Here is a 19,708-nt window from a genome sequence, read left to right on the forward strand (position 1 = left end):
ATTTGTGTAAAGAAAAAGAGCATTCCAGAAATAGAGAACAGATTATTCTAGATTTTATAAAAAAGGAGATAATTCTAGAACTAGGTGAAAGAAAAAAAATACATTCTACAACTGTTTAAATAAGAAATAATTTTAGAGCTGTGTAAAGAAAGAGAGCATTCTAGAACTGTGTAAAGAAAGAGAGCATTCTAGAACTGTGTAAAGAAAGAGAGCATTCTAGAACTGTGTAAAGAAAGAGAGCATTCTAGAACTGTGTAAAAGGCAGAGAGCATTCTAGAACTGTGTAAAAGGCAGAGAGCATTGTAATTATTGGACCATCACAATGTCTAATAATGATAATAAAGGCATAGAATATTCTAGAACAACAGCTATCTAGCACAATATGAATGGATGACAGCATTCTAAAACTATGTGATTTGAAGAGTACATTCTAGGACTCTGTAAAAAGAAGAGATCATTCCAGAACTGTGTAAGGAAAAAGAGAGAGTTCTAGAACTGTGTAAAGAAAGGATTGTAATTGGACCAGCACAAGGGTTTGGGAAAAGAGAAAGAAAGGTTTGAGAGAAAGAAAGAACATGAATGTACAAACGCTAGTGTCACAAATTGTGTAAGAAACTCAGAGAGGGGAAGGTTTACAGAGAGGCAGTGAGAGAGAGAGAGAGAGAGGAAGAGAGAGAGAGAATGTTTCCATGATGAAAGAGCGAGCGTAACAAGACGCGAAGGAGGAGGAGGCCAGTCAAAGGAGAAAAAAGTGAGAGGAAATTGAAAAGGAAGGAAGACAGCGATAGGTCAAGGTTGTTACTTAATAGAGTGTGTGAAAGAAATTCCTGTTCTCATTGGTCCACACGCTTGGAGGAGTTAGAGGACTCCCACTGAATAAAACATACCCCCTGTATAGGAGTACAGACTGAATACAGGGTATCTGCAGGTATGAGGAAAGTAAATTTAGGACTTTTTAATTCCAGTCTTTCACAATAAGCAAACAAAAAGGAACTGAAAATAGGGTCCAATGCCAAATTGGGTTGTCTAACCCCCACACAGTTTTCCATGCCTATCCATTACATCATCACTGGACTGGGTGGAAAACAGTGGAGATGTGTTCCCTAAATAGGAATCTGATCGACGAGTGTTTTGCAGTTGCTATGAGAACAATGAAAATGGTTGTTATCTGACTGCACTGTACCAGGTGTAAAGTTTGGTGGAGGGGGGATTATGGTGTGGGGTTGCTCTTCTGGGAAATACAATGCACAATAATAAAAACAACAAAATGGGGCATTTTTAAGACCTTCTAATTTAAGACATTTAAGACAAATTAAGGACTTTTTTTGTAGATAATTTGTTCTTGGCTACAGTGTATAATCCTGAAAGTATGTAAATAGAATGAGGAAAAACTGGCAATCAACCATAATAATGATAATAATGACAAAGACCATTCTAGAACAGCATGGGTGGACACCAGCAATATAGAACAATGGGAAAGGGTGTTAGAATTCTAGAACTATTGTTAAAGGAAGAGAGCATTCTAGATTTTTGTAAAAAGAAGAGATCCTTCTAGAACTGTGTAAAGAAAAAGATAATTCTATAACTGTATAAAGAAAGAAAGAATTCTTGAACAATGTGAAAGAAACAGGGCATTCTAGAAAATGTGTAAAAAAGAGAGAGCACATTCTAGATTTGTGTAAAGAAAAAGAGCATTCTAGGACTGTGTAAACAAAGAGAGCATTCTAGAACTGTGTAAAAGGCAAAGAGCATTGTAATTATTGGACTATCACAATGTCTACTAATGATAATAATGGTATAGAATATTCTGGATTGACAGCAATCTAGAACAATGTGAATAGATGTCAGAATTCCAAAATTATGTGAAAGGAAAATATTATTCTAGATCTTTGTAAAGAGAGAAGATAATTCTAGAACTGTGTGAAAAACAGGGCATTCTAGAAATGTGTATAGAAAAATATCATTCTAGAGCTGTGTGAAAGGCAGAGAGCATTGTAATTATTGGACCATCACAAGGTCTAATAATGATAATAATGGTATAAAAATATTCTAGATCAACAGCAAACAATGTGAATGGATGTCAGCATTCTAGAACAAGGTATAGAATATTCTGGATTGACAGCAATCTAGAACAATGTAAGTGGATGTCAGCATTCTAGAACATTGTAATTATTGGACTGTCACAATGTCTAATAATGATAATAAAGGTATAGAATATTCTAGAACAACAGCAATCTAGAACAATGTGAATGGGTGTCAGCATTCTAGAGCTGCGTGACTGTATTTTTTTTGTAAATTAATATAAGACATTAGGATCTGCAGATATCCTGTAAATGAGGCATGAAAGGCAATACCCACCCAACCCCCCACCACCACCATCCCACCCCACCCCTCAAACTCGTCTGACACCAGCTGAGCAGCAGCAGAAAGTGAAATTAACCCACGCAGTGACATGATCTCCAGAAGAGGAAAAAAGAGCCTGTAAATGCGAGCAGTCAGAAATACGCTGGCGGACGCAGTAAGCTTTAAACGGTGGGCCTGCGAGTTGTTTTCGTGATTGGTGGCAAGGAGGTGGGAGTTGTTAATTGGCAACCATGCACTGAGATGCAACACATTCTCCCTCACACACTTACACACACACACACTCATATACATACACACACACTCACACACGCCTCTCCCAGGAACTGATGCCCTCAATTAACTTCAAAGTATTTACAAACTCTGAACCGCCACCATTCATACCGGGGCAGAATTACAGCAATAAATTACCTTAATTGACAGCGTATGAGTAATAGGTACCGCTCGGAGCACATTGAGTGTGCTCCGAGCTAGCATGGGGCCCGATCGACTGCACGGAGGGGATACCAGCAGCTTTAGGGGCCGCAGCGATCCGGCTACAAACACTTTCAAATGAGTAATCAAAGTAATTCTCTCACCCAAGGATACTCAAAGGAAACGGACCTATTGACTCTTTTTACACTATAGACCCAGCAGGCCCGCCCAGATCAACTGAGATCAACTCTCTGCAGTGCGCTACTGTATATGGAGATATAAAATAACTAAATTCCTATGCATACGTTTTGAGGGGGAAAACCATGCCTGAAATGCCTCTATTTTCAGTTTCTTGTGCAAAAGTACCAGTCATGCATTGTGATTTTGACCTGCCTTTAATCAATAAGCGCTTAAAAGAAGGTCTATTCCAAGCTATTATTTCATTTATCCATCTGTTTAAAAAATAGTAAGGTTCTTCTGTTTGGATCACTGCTGTCAGCCCAAGTTCCACCTATATAACAAGTGATATCATTGCAATCTGTCACGAAAAAACTCACCACTTCAAATCGTCGCTGTCCAATAAAAAAAAAATCTCCAAAACAGCAACTTTACAGGAGAGAGAGAAAAAAAAAAACTTTCAAACTTTCAATGGAAGTCAATATAAAAAGAGTTTATATCATGCCATTTTTAAGTACTTCCATAGATCCATTCATCCACATTTTTGGTCAAATTAGGTACAAATCTAAAATCTGCAAATTTTAAGATACTCGTGTTTCATTGGACAGTGACGAAATGAACATTTTCATTCTTTTAAAATATTTTTTTCAACTTGAAAGAGAGAATTATATAACTGTGTGAATGACAGGAAACATTCCAGAGCTCTTTAGAACTATGTTAATTGAAGAAAACATTCAAGAACAGAATACATGGAAAGAAATAGAACATTTTAAACTGTCTGAAATGAAGATATCACCCTGGAACTGTTTGAATGGGTGAAACATTCGTTTAGTTTGAAATTTTATGGACAAAAGAGGATGTTTAAGAACTGTTTAGAGTTTAAAACATTTTATAATAGTGTGAATTGGGGAGACCATTGTAAGACAGCATGGATGGGAAATATTTGAATGAATAAATGAATGAATGGGATAGTATTTTTTTTAGAACAGTGTGAATGAATGGGATTGAAGATTTTAGAACTGTGAATGAATGGGATTGTAGTTTTTAGAATAGTGTGAATGATTGGGATTGTAGTTTTTAGAACAGTGTGAATGATTGGGATTGTAGTTTTTAGAACAGTGTGAATGATTGGGATTGTAGTTTTTAGAACAGTGTGAATGATTGGGATTGTAGTTTTTAGAACAGTGTGAATGAATGGGATTGTAGTTTTTAGAACAGTGTGAATGAATGGGATTGTAGTTTTTAGAACAGTGTGAATGAATAGGATTGTAGTTTTTAGAACAGTGTGAATGAATGGGATTGTAGTTTTTAGAACAGTGTGAATGAATAGGATTGTAGTTTTTAGAACAGTGTGAATGAATGGGATTGTAGTTTTTAGAACAGTGTGAATGAATGGGATTGTAGTTTTTAGAATAGTGTGAATGAATGGGATATTAGTTTTTAGAATAGTGTGAATGAATGGGATTGTAGTTTTTAGAACAATGTGAATGAATGGGATTGTAGTTTATTTAGAACAGTGTGAATGAATGGGATTGTAGTTTTTAGAACAATGTGAATGAATGGGATTGTAGTTTTAGAACAGTGTGAATGAATGGGATTGTAGTTTTTAAAACAGTGTGAATAAATGGGATTGTAGTTTTTAGAATAGTGTGAATGAATGGGATTGTAGTTTTTAAAACAGTGTGAATAAATGGGATTGTAGTTTTTAGAATAGTGTGAATGAATGGGATTGTAGTTTTTAGAATAGTGTGAATGAAACAATGAATTCGAGAATATGTTGGTGTTTGCTGGAAAACGCTGGTTAGATTTTTCTGGCCAAACAAACACACACACACACACACACACACACACACACACACACACACATACTCACCCAGACACAAACAGACACACACACACACACACACAGTCTGTAGGTCCTGATAGAGAGATGGAGCTGGGGCAGTGGTTTGAGTCATATCTGAAGCTTTGTCAATGGTAAGTGGTCGATAAATTCCACCCGCCGCTGGTGTGTGCAGCCTTCCCGCCTCCTCCATCAATCTACTCTGCTATCTCTCCCTCCTTTTCTCTCTTTTGCTCTCTCTCTTTCTCTCTCTCTCTCTTTCTCTCTCTCTCTCTCTCACACACACACACACAAACCAACAAACAAAGAGCAGAAGCATTACCATACAGCCTATATAACAGCTACAGCACAACCATACACTCTTGAGGTGAGAGTTATTACTGGTTGATGATCAGATTTCTGGAACACTATGACATGGTTTGAACATTCTAGAACATTCTGTTGTATGGACAATATTATTCTAGATCAGTATAAATGGGTTGGAAATTCTGGAACTTTGAATGAAAGACAGGACTTTAGAACAGTCTACATGGTTAGAACATTCTAGAACATTCAGGGTCATATTGTGCATCCTGCGCAAAGCATGTCGCGATGGTCATTGCTGTCTTACTCCCCAAACAGAATGAATGGGGTGAACATTCTTAAACTGTTTAAATGTAAGACTGTGGGAATGGGAGTGTGGTTTCAAGAACGACGAAAAGAAGCTGAACTTTCTTGAACTATGTGAATGGAATAGTGAATTCTAGATTGAATTGAATTGAATTGAGTGGACATCAGGATTCCAGAAAGGTTTGAATGTGGGAGTAAGTTCTAGGGCAGTGTAAACATCCTAGAAGATTCCAGATCTGTGGGATCAGAAGACATTTATATAGAACAGTCAAAATAGAGTCTAGAATGGTGTGAATGGAACACAGAACTCTGGGACAGTATGCATGTAAGATTCTGAACCAGTGTGAGTGCAAAAGACACACACACACACATACATTCAATAAGTACTAATGCAGAGATGGAGCTAAAGAACTGTTCTCAATTCAAAAGGTTTGCAGTTTTTTCCAATAGTAAAAAAACACATTGGATTTATAATAAACTAACAAACTCACTCTAAAAGGAACACGTTCTTCTTGTGTTTTATTATCTGATAACAACACATCTAATTTATCACACCTATAAATGGATATTATATCATATAAGGTACCAAACCACCAGTTTCTAGGTAACAACAATGCTTTATTTAAACACCACTCGTGCAGAAACTGCTATCAGGAGAGCTGTGTTTCTATTAGAATTCATTTACAACCTTGTAACGTCTACTACTTAAATAAGTCTTAAGATTAATAACTAAAGTAGAAACAGTCTAGGGTTTAAAGGGTTAAAGCTGTAAGTAGACTCCAGTACGAGCTTAGGCAGTTCATATCCACAAGCTGGCAGGCTTAAGTCCTCTCACAGTCTCTCTCACCAAGCGGCGTTACGATCTGTGCCCTTAAATAAAGAATGTCCCCAAGTTGTGGATGAACGATGGTGTGACAAGAAGCTTCCAGTTCTGGATTTAGACTTTAGAGCCGGGTAAAACGCTCCTCACAGTCCTGCGCTGGCTGCAAAGGTCCTCTATCACTGTATTTCTCTACAGTAAATAGTTCTGCTTTTCTGCTGTCTGAAGTTTCCTCTGTAGTTTTTTTTTCTACAGGAGTTTGTAGGGTAACGTTACTAAGGCTGAGTAGTGGAAGCTTGTGTGGTGCACAGTTATCATTGTGTAATCTGCATGATTTATGTGATCTGTATGATTTTTGCATGACATATATATGTTTGTGTGGACTTTTTAAGAGGGATCTGGCAACACAGTAGCTATAACTATGGTTATGCATAGTTAAATTACAAGAGATTTAGGAGAAAAAACACAAACCATCGGCTTAATATGACTGGTTGTGGTTTGCACTTATTGTTTGCACTATATATTTTTATTTCCTTTTTCTTTTTTGACATTTTCTTTAAAATTTTATTTTTAAATCTCGTCTCGTCTCGTTCTCGTGATCCCAGTATCGTGTCTCGTCTCGTCTCGTCTCGTGATATTAGTGTCTCGTCACACCCCTATTAGTAAGTAGTTCTCCAGGAGATATGTGAGGCTCCATAATTAATGTGGAGTAAATAGTGAACCACTATAATCATTAGTTCAGTACTACCTACTGAGTAATTACTGAGTACTTCCTGGTAGTTAGTATAAGAGATTTAGAGGGGTTAATATTACTTATTACTTTTAATTTATTTACTTTTTGCTTAGTTTCTGCTTAGGTACCTGTTAACTATGGAACAGTATTATAAAATAAAACTGAAATGATGTCCACAAACATTTTTTTATTTTTTATATAAATTGGTGGTGTTAATCAATTAAAAGATTCTACCTGATTAATCACAATATTCAATATTCTGTGATTAACTGCGAATAATCACACTTGTTATTAATTTTTTTTTTAAGTAGTGCTCTTAGTGTGTAAACAGCATAGAGTAGCAAAGACAGCATTTGTTCATAGCAGTATATTATCTGGCCAATATCATTAGATAATATAATCAGATCAATAATCAGAATAAACAGCGGCTAATCAGCAGTTTAAACAGAATGAAAAAGAAGTATATTTGAGGGCGTTCTCACCACAAGTGAACTGCTCCAGTAAAAAAATGCACATGTTGAGTGGGGGCGGGGCAGATTAGTGCAGAAGTTGCGGTCAAACCTGGTGGTGTAATTAATTGTGTTAAAAAAATAATAACGTGTTACTGATTCAAAATGAATCACGTGCATTAACACTTTAACATTAACAGCTCTTATATAAAGCTTAGTGTTGGATTACACAGCATTCTGAATGGAGCTACAACTAGGCTTAATCCCTGTCTAGAAAACTACATAAACCTCACAAACACACACACCTACACACCCACACACACAATCACACCACACACACAGAGATACAACTCCTACGTGAAGCATCTCTCTGTTGCCGGCACTTCATAAGTAACTCCTCCAGCCTTCCTTAGTGCACTGTATGACTAACCCCCGCATTCACGGAGTAGGCTAATCACGCTAATAGCTCCATTACTCCAGCAAGTCCTCATGAGATATTATCATCAACCAGTTTACCATAACAACAGGCCTATCCTCAGCATCTCCACTGTTTCAGAACACAAAAGCATCAAAACATCCCTTAAGCATCAAGCACAGCCAGTTGTGCTCAGTCTCTCTCTTTCTCTCTCTCTCTCTCGGACTCCAGCTGCTGATGGTGAAGCAGCATGATCCGAGATTCGAACCGGCGATCTTCAGATCAGAGTGACAGCAGCATAATCCATCAGACCATTCAGAGCACATAGCCTAGTTCTTCCAAACAGCCCCTTCACCAGCATGGCTGAAGCAGAAGCTTCTCAGAAAAAAAGACTCATCCTTTTTACTTTTTATCTTACTGTCTGTCCAGTGGTTCTATTAGCATTTTAAGTCTGCAGCTTTAGATGCCAGATTGGAGGGGGAGTGGAAAAGAATGACCAAAAAAAATAGTAAAACAAAACAAACAAACAAACAAAAAAGAACAGGCAAGTCAAGGATGCATATTTCAAGTTATTTGCGAAATAGCTACAGCACATAAAAAAAAAAAAAAAAAAAAAAGCCCAGCAGATTTCATCTCCATCTCAAACACAAGCGGAATTGGATTGTGTTCTCTCCCACAAGGGAAGACACTATTCCTTTTGCACACAAATTTCCACCTGTTTACTGATTTCAGAGTTTGATGGAGAGAGTAATCAGAGGAGTGTAAAAACTGCATCTGCAGAAAACAGCTTACACCCACTGTATCAAGCGATATTGTGGGAATTACATCACTGTGCAGAAGAACTAGCAGGTCGATTATGTGAAATGCTGGTAATTTATTTATAAATAAGATAAAGATATTTTTCGTACTAAAAGGCACACTTAAAATCCTTTTATTTTCCCCAAAATCATTAGTGTGTCTTATTATCCGGTGTTCCTTATGTATGAATATTTCCAGTCAGGTTTTAAGAAGCAGTAAAGCAGGAGGTTCAGTTTCAGTTTAGTTCTCCAGCACCAAGGCTGGAGCAGCATTAGCATTAGCCACCAACCATGCTAAGTACTAACTCTTTGGCTATTCAGAGGAGAGTATTATCAACCTGTAGCCTGCTGCTAACATTGGCTAGCACTGCTGGAGCAGCATTAGCATTAGCTGCTAACCACATTAAGCTCTAACTCTTTGGCTGTTCAGAGGTGAGTATATATCGGGCTGTAACCCGCTGCTAACTCTGGCTAGCACTGCTGGAGTAGCATTAGCATTAGCTGCTAACTGCATTAAGCTCTAGCTTTTTCGCCATTCAGAGGTGAATGTAGTGGACTGTAGCCTTACTGTAAATAAATGGAAACACTTTACTCACCCACATAAACACTTTTCAGGAGAAGGCCATATTGTTAGGCCATATTTAAGAGGCTCAATTCTACCTGTTCTGCAGTCTACGGACTACATTGCCCAGGATGCACCTCACACTATCATCACTCCCAATCCCGATTACATGACACAGCACATGACACTTCCAGGAAGCAGATCACCAGAGTTCTAATCAGATGTGTTAGGCTCTATTTAAGTGGCTCAATTCTACCTGTCCTGTTCTATGGTTTATCCTCTTGCCTGTATTTTTGATCTCTCGTTTTTTACTCTACTTTGTATTTTTCTGACCTAGATTTTTGCCTAACCTCTGATACTGCCCTGCCTGTGTGTGACCTGTGGACTGTTTTCTGTTTCTGGTATGCTACATCTTTGCTACTGCTGTTTTCTGGTAACAAATGTGCTGCACTGCAATTCAGAAAATAAATAATAAAAAAACAATACAATTAACTTAATACCATTACACTGATCAGCTGATCAATAGTCATTATTGTTGTATCTCAGTAATACAGTAATATCTGCTCCAGTACTACAGTATTGTAGTGATGTTACATTAATGTTGTGTGGATCATGTGTTTGTATGGAAGGCATACTCAGTGCTCTGTAAAGGTGCTGATAGAATGATAGAAGAGTGGATGTAGAAATGAACCCGGCCGGGATGAAGACCCAGACGTAAATGGTGGAGGGTGAATATTGACATTACCTTCATTAGATTTTGCATCGGGTTGTTATTGATCCCTGAGACACAGGCGGAGTTATTGACCTTGAGCTCACTTGCTTACAGAGAGAAGAGGAGCACAGGCCGCCAGTTTAAACACATCTGGCTGAATATCATGTTGTTCGGGTTATGTTATAAATTAATGGTGTTGAACGATTACATTTTTTTAATTAGATTAATCACAACAATATTGTGGCGTGAGTTTTATAGTAGATATTTAAATGAAAATAAAAGAATGAATGTAAGAAATGCTATTATGTAAAAGGCCATTATATTTATATTAGTGGTGTAAATAAAAATACTAGCATATACAGATATGGAAAAAAACTTAGACCACTTAAAAATGATGAGTTTGTTTGATTTTACCAAATTCAAAACCTCTGAGGAAGAGGAAGATGGATGATCACAAAGCCACTGAATTTTTGCATCAGGAGTAAAGGCATAAAGTTATCCAAAAGCAGTGTGTAAGACTGGTGGAGGAGAACATGCCAAAATGCAAGAAAACTGATTAAAATAAGGGTTATTCCACCAAATATTGATTTCTGAACTCTTAAAACTTTATGAATATTTACTTGTTTTCTTTGCATTATTTGAGGTCTGATGTCTTTTTTGTTATTTCATTTTACCTAAACATAAACCTATAAATAGCAAAATCAGTAAAACTGATTCAGAAACTGAAGTGGTTTGTTCCTGTATATGTATGGTTGAGGGGAGATACGTAGGGCGCTGGAATAAAGAATGCATGATAAATTGGACACATCTCTATTGTAAACATCACAGCTTGGTTGTAAGGATTTCTGAATTGAAACTTAATTTGCTTGTAGTTGTGAAAGTTTCTATAGTTCCGGATAAGTTGATGACTTTGTTTATTTGGAGCGTTTTCTCCCTCTGTTTGGTTTGGTTTCACACAGGCATAAACCTGAACGCATCAAAATGTGCACCAATAAACCATATTGTCTTCTCTGATTGGTCAGGGCTGTCTGCCACGGGAGCAAGAAAGTACTGTAAATATAGTGAGAAGATTCTGTGTTCCAGTGTGTATATCTGTACAGTGTGAATCTGCTTTAACACAAAAAAACGCTGAAACACAGTGTTTTCAATGGGATGTGCAGCGCAGATGTGAGCAGTGAACACAGCACATTACTGCAGGTGTAAACAGCATGGAGCAGCAGAGACAGCATTTGTTGACAGCATAGCAGTATATTATCTAGCTAATATATCTGATTACACTGCGCCTTTAATGCTACAACAAACGGTACCACTTTAAAATAAGACTACCTTTATAAAGGGTTTATAAATGGTTTACAATTAGTTTATTAATGTCTTTTTTTTTAAAGTGGTACCCAACAGACTGTATGAGTACCGTCATTCCTGCAGCCGGCAAAATGTGAAACTTTAGCAAAAAGGGAATTCGGTGACTGTTTAGATTGGATCCATTTTGCTTGTACTAGCCAGTGGTTGAGTTAGTTGGTTAAGGAACATTTGGGGAAAAAATAAAGGATGTCTCTAACTTTTGTGTGGTACTCTATATCATTACAATTCTTTCACAATTCCGTATGAATCAATTTATTTTCTTCATTTTTAACCCATTACATTTTAAACTAAGCTTTAGTTACTCGCTTTAATAAGTGGGTATCTATACACATTTGACTGATATCACTGTATATGCAATTTAAAAAGAAGTGCACTATCACAAAATCAATTGCATACCTTTCTTTCTCACAGAGAGAGATCTATGTATACACCAATCCTCATGAGTGCATGTCAGTGACAGCACTCTGCCCGACTGTGTCGGATCCTACATAACACCCAGGTGTATAAACACCTCGGCTTGATGATTTCATTTCACACTGACAAGTGTTTCTCACCCAGAGAGTGCGATTCTAATTGCAGCCGCTCTACAGGAATAGATGTTATTCTCCAGCTGGAAAGCGACAGTCTAATGAAGTCTATCAGTCCTGGGGTTAGGCCGCTCAGAGTTTAAGGGATTCTAGAGAGTATTAGTTTAAGGTAGACTTGGCAAGATGTTGTTTTTGGATTAGGTATATACTTCACATATTTTACAAGTGTAACGATACACTAAAGGCCAATTTACACTACAAACCACAGAAGTAAAAACCCATTTTAAGTCCACAGTTTGACTTGATGTGTAATGCTGGAGTCAATTTTGTGATATCAGAACTTAAAGGAAGAAAAGGCTGTCAACGTTAAAGCGTTAACACATGCTATTAATTTGGAATCAGTAATGCGTTACTATTTTTTTTTTTTACGAAAGTTTGACCTCTACTTCTGCTGTAATCTGCCCCGCCCCCGCCCAACACACTGATCTGTTGTCTGGCTGAATTATTGAATGGCGCACTCTAAACTTCCAGCTCAGACCCGGTCAGAGAGCTTTGTTTCTCTCTCTCTCTGTTTCTCTATTTCTCTCTCTCTCTCTCTCTCTCTCTCTCTCTGTCACACACACACATGCACGCACGTGCACACACACACAGACCCACGCTTTCCTGCCCTGCTCCTCATCCCTGAGATGTTTATTCTCATCAAATTAAGTTCAGAATTCACAAATCCTCACAATCAAGCTGAGACATTTACAATCCAATTCATCATGCATTCTCACGTTGATTTTATCTCCCCTGAAACATATTATCCAGTCATATGAAAAAGTTTGGGCACCCCTATTAATCTTAGTCATTTTTAATTCTAAATATTTGGGTGTTTGCAACAGCCATTTCAGTTTGATATATCTAATAACTGATGGACACAGTAATATTTCAGTATTGAAATGAGACAGAAAATGTGCAATATGCATTAAACCAAAATTTGACCGGTGCAAAAGTATGGGCACCCTTATCATTTTATTGATTTGAATACTCCTAACTACTTTTTACTGACTTACTGAAGCACAAAATTGGTTTGGTAACCTCATCGAGCTTTGAACTTCATAGCCAGGTGTATCCAATCATGAGAAAAGGTATTTAAGGTGGCCAATTGCAAGTTGTTCTCCTATTTGAATCTCCTCTGAAGAGTGGCATCATGGGCTCATCAAAACAACTCTCAAATGATCTAAAAACAAAGATTGTTCAACATAGTTGTTCAGGGGAAGGATACAAAAAGTTGTCTCAGAGATTTAACCTGTCAGTTTCCACTGTGAGGAACATAGTAAGGAAATGGAAGACTTGTGCAGTGTAAAACCCAGATAGGGTCCAGGTTACATGTGTTAATGTATAGCCACCTCACAAAGCTACACAACTGTGTGTGTGTGTGTGTGTTTCCTATAAAGGCACTGTTCCACTGAGTTGCTAATGTGTTGTGTGTTTAGTTTTAATGCGCAAACGGTCACACTGAAAGTAAATCCTCAGTCTCAGTCCACACCTCCATATTAATATCCATTAAAGGAAACAAACAAACAAATAAAAAAAATAAAAAAATAAACAATCTCACTCTCTCTCTGCTCTTTTCCCATGGTAGGAAGCTGTTGTTGCTCAGGGCGGGCTGTTCTCGCCGCTGTAGCCTGGCAACAGGTCTGTGTAATCACCCACGCACGCACATAAGTACTACACACACACACACACACACACACACACACACATACACACACATATACACATTCCCATACATAGCCAGCAACAAAACGGAGGCTTTAAACTGCCTTCCATTTCTGTTCCTCTGGAGTGCCAAAGGTAATAAATTAACTGCAGAGAAAAAGCCTCACTTGCTCTCTATAGGTTTGTGTGTTTTTGGATGGCTGGTTTGTTTTGCGTTGCCTGAGTGTGTGTGTATATATATGTATATATGTGCGTTTTCCTATATTTTCAGGACAAAAACAGTCCATTAAACATGGCACCAATACCACACTTTCTAATAGCCTTAAGCCGATCCAATAATCCTTTAGTATATAGTACTTATATACTGTTAGGGTATCTGTATGTCTTATTTTATAATTTTATTTTATTCTTCTTCTTGTAAATATTATTCTCTGCACATTGGTGGGAATCTGCATCCAAGTTTTCACTCACATGTACACCTGTACTCTGTGATGTGACAATAAAAATCTTGAATCTTTAACAGATAACCTACACACCTAACACACACACACACACATGCACAACACAGTTAACATTTGAGACGTTTAGCTATTTTTATTAATTTATTCATTTTTTTGTTATTCTGTTTTTATGTTAGGGATGGATAAATGGAAAAATATAGGAAGCCATACTTTAATACATTTTTCTTCTTTTTTTTCTTCTTTTTTTACTTCTTTTTTTTCTCTCTCTCGTCTCTTCTCCTATATTTTTATTTTCTATTTGGTTTATTTTGTATATATACACATCGTTATGTCCTCCCTCTGCACAGTGACCTCAGCTACCAGAAGTTTGTGTTAATACGAATAAATCTTGAATCTTAAATCTTATAGTACTATAGTATTTATATTGTAGTATAGTTAAGCTGATGGTTTGGAATCTATTTGGAATTATGACAAATAATTGAAGAAAACTTAAATCAAATCAACTCAACTCAAAAAACTCACTTAAATGTCTTTTAAAAAGGTTAATCTTTAAAAAGTCATCTACTACAGTTTTTTTCCATCATTTAACTCTCTGTGGTGAGCAAACTTGTCAGGCAATTGTATGTGTATTTATGTTTCTATTCGTATCTTTTCTATAAGACAGCAGACAAATATTTGTCTCAAATAAAGCAAAGAATACAAGTTCATATTCATAAAGTTTTAGGAGTTCAGAAATCAATATTTGGTGGAGAATCTCTGCTTTTTAATCAAAGTTTTTTCATGCATCTTGGCATCATGTTCTCTCCTCCACCAGTCTTACACACTGCTTTTGGATAACTTTATGCCTTTACTCCTGCTGCAACAATTCAAGCAGTTCAGCTTGGTGGTTTGATGGCTTGTGATCGTCTATCTTCCTCTTGATTATATTCCAGAGGTTTTCAATTTGGTAAAATCAAAGAAACTCATGATTTTTAAGTGCTCTCTTATCTTATCTTATCTCCAGAGATGGAAGCAGATCTTCTGCCTTTCCACAGTTTTTTAAATCTAGAACCAATGAAACTGATGGTAATCAATATAAAACTGTGGTCTTGAGAGTGATTACACAGTTTAAGAACCACTGGTCTAGACAATACAGGTCCACTGTTTTTCTAGGAATATTATAAGTTATAATCACAATTAAACACATGTTAGCAATACACTGATTGAAAATGACTTGGTGTAGCTGTGACACCATATCCTGGTATATAAGGTACATAAACAAATCTATAAATGTGTGTTAACGGTGATTCTCTATAGACTTATAGTCACACACACACACACACACACACACACACACCTGCTTTACTCTGCTAGTTCACTTCTGTACCTACATCACATCAAACACTGCAGCTGAGTCTCATATATACTCACACACACACACACACACACATGCATACAAATGTCTCACACACAATTACACACACCATCCATGTTAATATGACCTTTAGAGAGCTGCGGCCGACTCCGGAATATAATACAAATCCCAATTCCACTGCCTTTCTGTGCTCATATTAAATAAAGCAGAAACACAGAATAAAACTGTGTGCAGTGTGTCTTCATATTTACATGCGGTCAGTGTGGACGAATAACTCGCAGCATGTTGTCTCAGTGTGTGTATGTGTGTGTGTGTCTGTGTGGGGCGTGTGTGTGGAGCTGTCAGTAAAGCAGAATGAGTTCCACGCTGCCTCACTGATGCGATGTGCTCCGACAGCGTGCGGGAACATGCATGTCCATGCATAAAATGACAGATCATGGGACTGCATGTGTTTGAAATGATGACTACACCTCTGCAGTGCATGTAAAACAACAGGAGTGCTCACAGACGAGGTGCAAGACACTGACTATCTTAACAGTGGTGCACACACACTAGTATCCAACACTGCTCCCTTATGTACAATATACCTTCATGTTAAATGCATGCATGTGAATGCTGCACTTACTGGTATCTACACATCATGTAATGTTCACAGTTACATAGACACTGTTGTGTAACACTGCGTTCACACTAGAACGTGGGAAGTGCTTAACACAGGGGTGTCCACTCTTTTTTTGTTGGGGGCCAGAAGGAGAAATATATTTAAAGTCACGGGCCACAGACTCTGTAATAAAACAAATGATGAAATATACCACTTCAAATAATACATTTTTCCTGATTATTTCATTTACACACCATTTTACTTGACTTACTATCTTTATCTTTGACAGTGTTGTGTAAACTAAGATTTTTCAAATTGAAGTTTAATTTCATCCATTTTTTTTTTGTTTTCTGCGCTAGAAATGCGCAACCTCTCCGCTTTTAGACTCTTTGGTCTGTTTTTCTGCGTTTTTTTGTGCTACAACTTCACTCTCGCCGCTTTCAGACTTTTTGGCCCGTTTTTCTGCTCTAGAAATGCGCACTCTCTCCGCTTTTAGACTCTTTGGCCCGTTTCTGACACCTAACGTTCAAACTTTGAATCTCACATTATAAAAACCTGCTTAACAGCGGGCCAACTTTCATTCTATTTCTAAAATACCTTGTGGGCCGCTACAAAAAAGGAAACGGGCCGCAAATGGCCCGCGGGCCGTAGTTTGGACACCCCTGCCTTAACGTATGCGTGTATCACGGTCCAGCTTCAAAAAAAAAAAATATTGCTTCACTGCCTTAAAAATAAAAATATTTTGTGTTTTGTATTAAATATTGTGTTAACTAAACAGAGCTCACCAAAATGGTAAAAAAAATAATTGATTTTAATAAGACATGGTGAATGTTTTTTTATATATATACAGGTGTTGGACAATGAAGCTAAAACACCTGGTTTTAGACCACAATAATTTATTGTGGTGACGGACAGTTCTGGTGGAAACAGGAGTGTTGAGGTGCACATTGAATTATGTGTGATTTGATCAGCCGTGGTTTTATGTTTTTTGGATACAATCCGGGTTAGCACCCGAACATCCCTTTCAGACAGCTTCCTCTTACAGCGTCCACAGTTAATCCTGTTGGATGTGGTTGGTCCTTCTTGGTGGTATCTCGCTGGCATTACTCTGGGTACAGTGGCTCTTGATACATCACAAAGACTTGCTGTCTTGGTCACAGATGTGCCAGCAAGACGTGCATCAACAATTTGTCCTCTTTTAAACTCTGGTATGGCACCCGTAATGTTGTGTGCATTGCAATATTGCATACACCCTGCACATGACACGTTGCTGATGCTCGTTGCTCGTTCTGTGCACATCTGTGTTAGCAATGGATGCAATGTAAAGTAGATGAATATGGCATTCATTAGAAGGGGTGTGTGTCTACATCATGAATTTCATCACAAAATGTTCACTGAAATTTGAAAGACACTTCTACCAACAGCAAATTAGTTTGATTACATTTTAAAGATAGGGCAATGTAGCATGTCTTACTCAAGGATTACTAAATTACTAAATAACGTTCATTTCAACTGCTGGATTGCAAGCTCTATACAGCAGCAATATGTCTGTGAGCATTGTCTTCCTGTAATATTGCATCAGACGAAATAGTAAATGAACAGGTGTCCCAATGCTTTTCTCCATATACTGTATCAAAGTATAATTTAATGTAAACATATAATGTATGTGTGTGTGTCTCTGTATGTATAACACAATGAAACGCTCCAGGCTGTTTATTAGCTGCACGACTAGACTATATACAAAAAAATATACGTATATATTTATGCATCTGTGTGTGTGTGTGTGTGTGTGTGTGTGTGTGCGCAATGCTCTAGGCTGTGTTTAATAGCTGGCCTGGCTGCAGAGTGTGTGTGATGATGGATGGCACTGTGTGTCCATCATTAAGCAGCTCACTGCCCAGGGCAGCCCACTCACATACATGGGCATTTACACACACAATCACACACACACACACACACACACACTACAGATAAACACACACACAACATATACACACACACACGCACACATTTCAAGGGCAATTTCCCCACACATGCTGAGGTTTTATGTGTGTGGACACAGAAGCGTGTGTAAGAAGCTGTAGTAATGCGTCAGGCTTACTGCACTAAAACCCACGGAGCAGTCCAGCACCTTCACCTGCCCATATCATTACTGACCAGCGGGTCAGCTCACAGCCCACAGAATCCCCAGCTGCTCGTCCACGCCGCACACGCCGAGCCTCGCAGACTGAAAGCGCTCATCTAGGATCGGTTGCTGCCTTTATTAGCCTAATGAATATGATTATGGGCACGGGGGGAAGCATTCTTCCTCAAGAGATGCGCCGGACTCGCGATAATTACAGCGCCGGCTGTTTTCTTCCGATAAACTCAAGCACCTAGTCGATAAGATCCAGACGTTTCACCTGCAATCTTCCATCAGCTGTCTTCAAAAGCACATAATGGAATAAAAGAGAAGCCAGCGCTCTCAGAGACCGCCTCAGTACACAAATACAGCTATTCTACACTGCAGTAATACCACCACTGACCAGGGGGGGGTGCATGTGTTTTGCTCATTTTAATAAAAAAAATGGAATTAAAATAGCAAAAAAAAAAAAAAAAAAATATATATATATATATATATATATGTATATATATATATGTATAAATATAGCTGGCTGTGTCTGACATGTAAGAACGTAAGAAATGCTGTCTACACGCAAAACGGCCCCCCGCCCCTCCAAACCCCGCCCACCCATTCCAATCTGGTTATATGATGCTCAGAATTATCGTAGGTTATTCCTACCCCCCACTTGGTACCTAGATTATGATGGTAGAATAGCTAACAATACCAAAGCAGAGAAGCTATGCCACTTTCCTCCAAACCGAAGTTAACCCATAGAACCCTACGGACGGATTTTCTGTCCAAAATCACACCTTGTGTTCTCAGCTTAATTACTCAGGAATCCCTTCACACCTAAACATAATCCATATATGGTTAGAAATAGCAATGACATCCCAGTGCAGTAAAGCAACTACAAGAAACCAATTGAAACACCTAAAAAAGTGAAAAATCTCCTTCCCCAACCAATATTATTTATCTTTAGTGCTTCAAACATATTTATGTTTATATTTCAAACATGTTTCAAACCAAATAATATCAGTAAATATCAGACTCAAAAGTGTCCACAGAAGAAGTGTGAAATTACCTGCTTTACTCAAACTAAAGATAGGTATGGTGTGCGCACTACTTTATATAGTTTTTATTTTACCTTTTTACTAAGTAGTTACTTTGCAGTAAATATTTTTATTTATTTAGACTAAAAAGTTTACATTTTGTGGAGACTTTTTTTGGTCAGGCAGTGTACTACTGCTTCTACTACTTTTAATGTGCGATGCAGTCATTGTAGAATCTGAACTGTATGTTGGTGAGGCTCTCGTGAGTAGGAATTCTGTTCTGAATTTCCTTCTTAGAACTTACGACAAAATTACCACGTTCAAGTTCAAAGGGAACACAGCAAAAAGACATCAATTAGAAGGTAAACAAAAACAACCCGAGAAAAATAAAACTGTGTTTTCATCTCTGACGCATGGCTCATTGGCTCAGGTCTCAAAAGAGAAGAAAGAGGAGAGAGAGAAGGGAAAAAAAGGGAAATAAAAGAAAGAAATAAAATGTAACAGTAAATTTGATTTGATGGTTTATGAAGGAGCGGAAATTTGATGGCTGGGAATATATGTGTCAGTCTAAATCTAAATCAGAAGCCCAGAAAAAGAGCGAGAGAGGCGAAGCAGACGTCTTGAGGGGATTCTGGAAACTTTCCGACATTTTTG

At 37.8% G+C, this 19,708-nt stretch overlaps 1 protein-coding gene across 10 annotated transcripts in view; it reads right to left on the reverse strand.

Annotated features, from left to right (window-relative positions):
- camta1b (calmodulin binding transcription activator 1b) overlaps positions 1-19,708 on the reverse strand; it is a 467,764-nt gene that overhangs the window by 53,227 nt on the left and 394,829 nt on the right. The gene's annotated exons all lie outside the window — the stretch shown is intronic.

Source organism: Astyanax mexicanus, chromosome 24 (genome assembly GCF_023375975.1).
Source record: "Astyanax mexicanus isolate ESR-SI-001 chromosome 24, AstMex3_surface, whole genome shotgun sequence".
Classification (NCBI taxonomy): Eukaryota; Metazoa; Chordata; class Actinopteri; order Characiformes; family Acestrorhamphidae; genus Astyanax; species Astyanax mexicanus.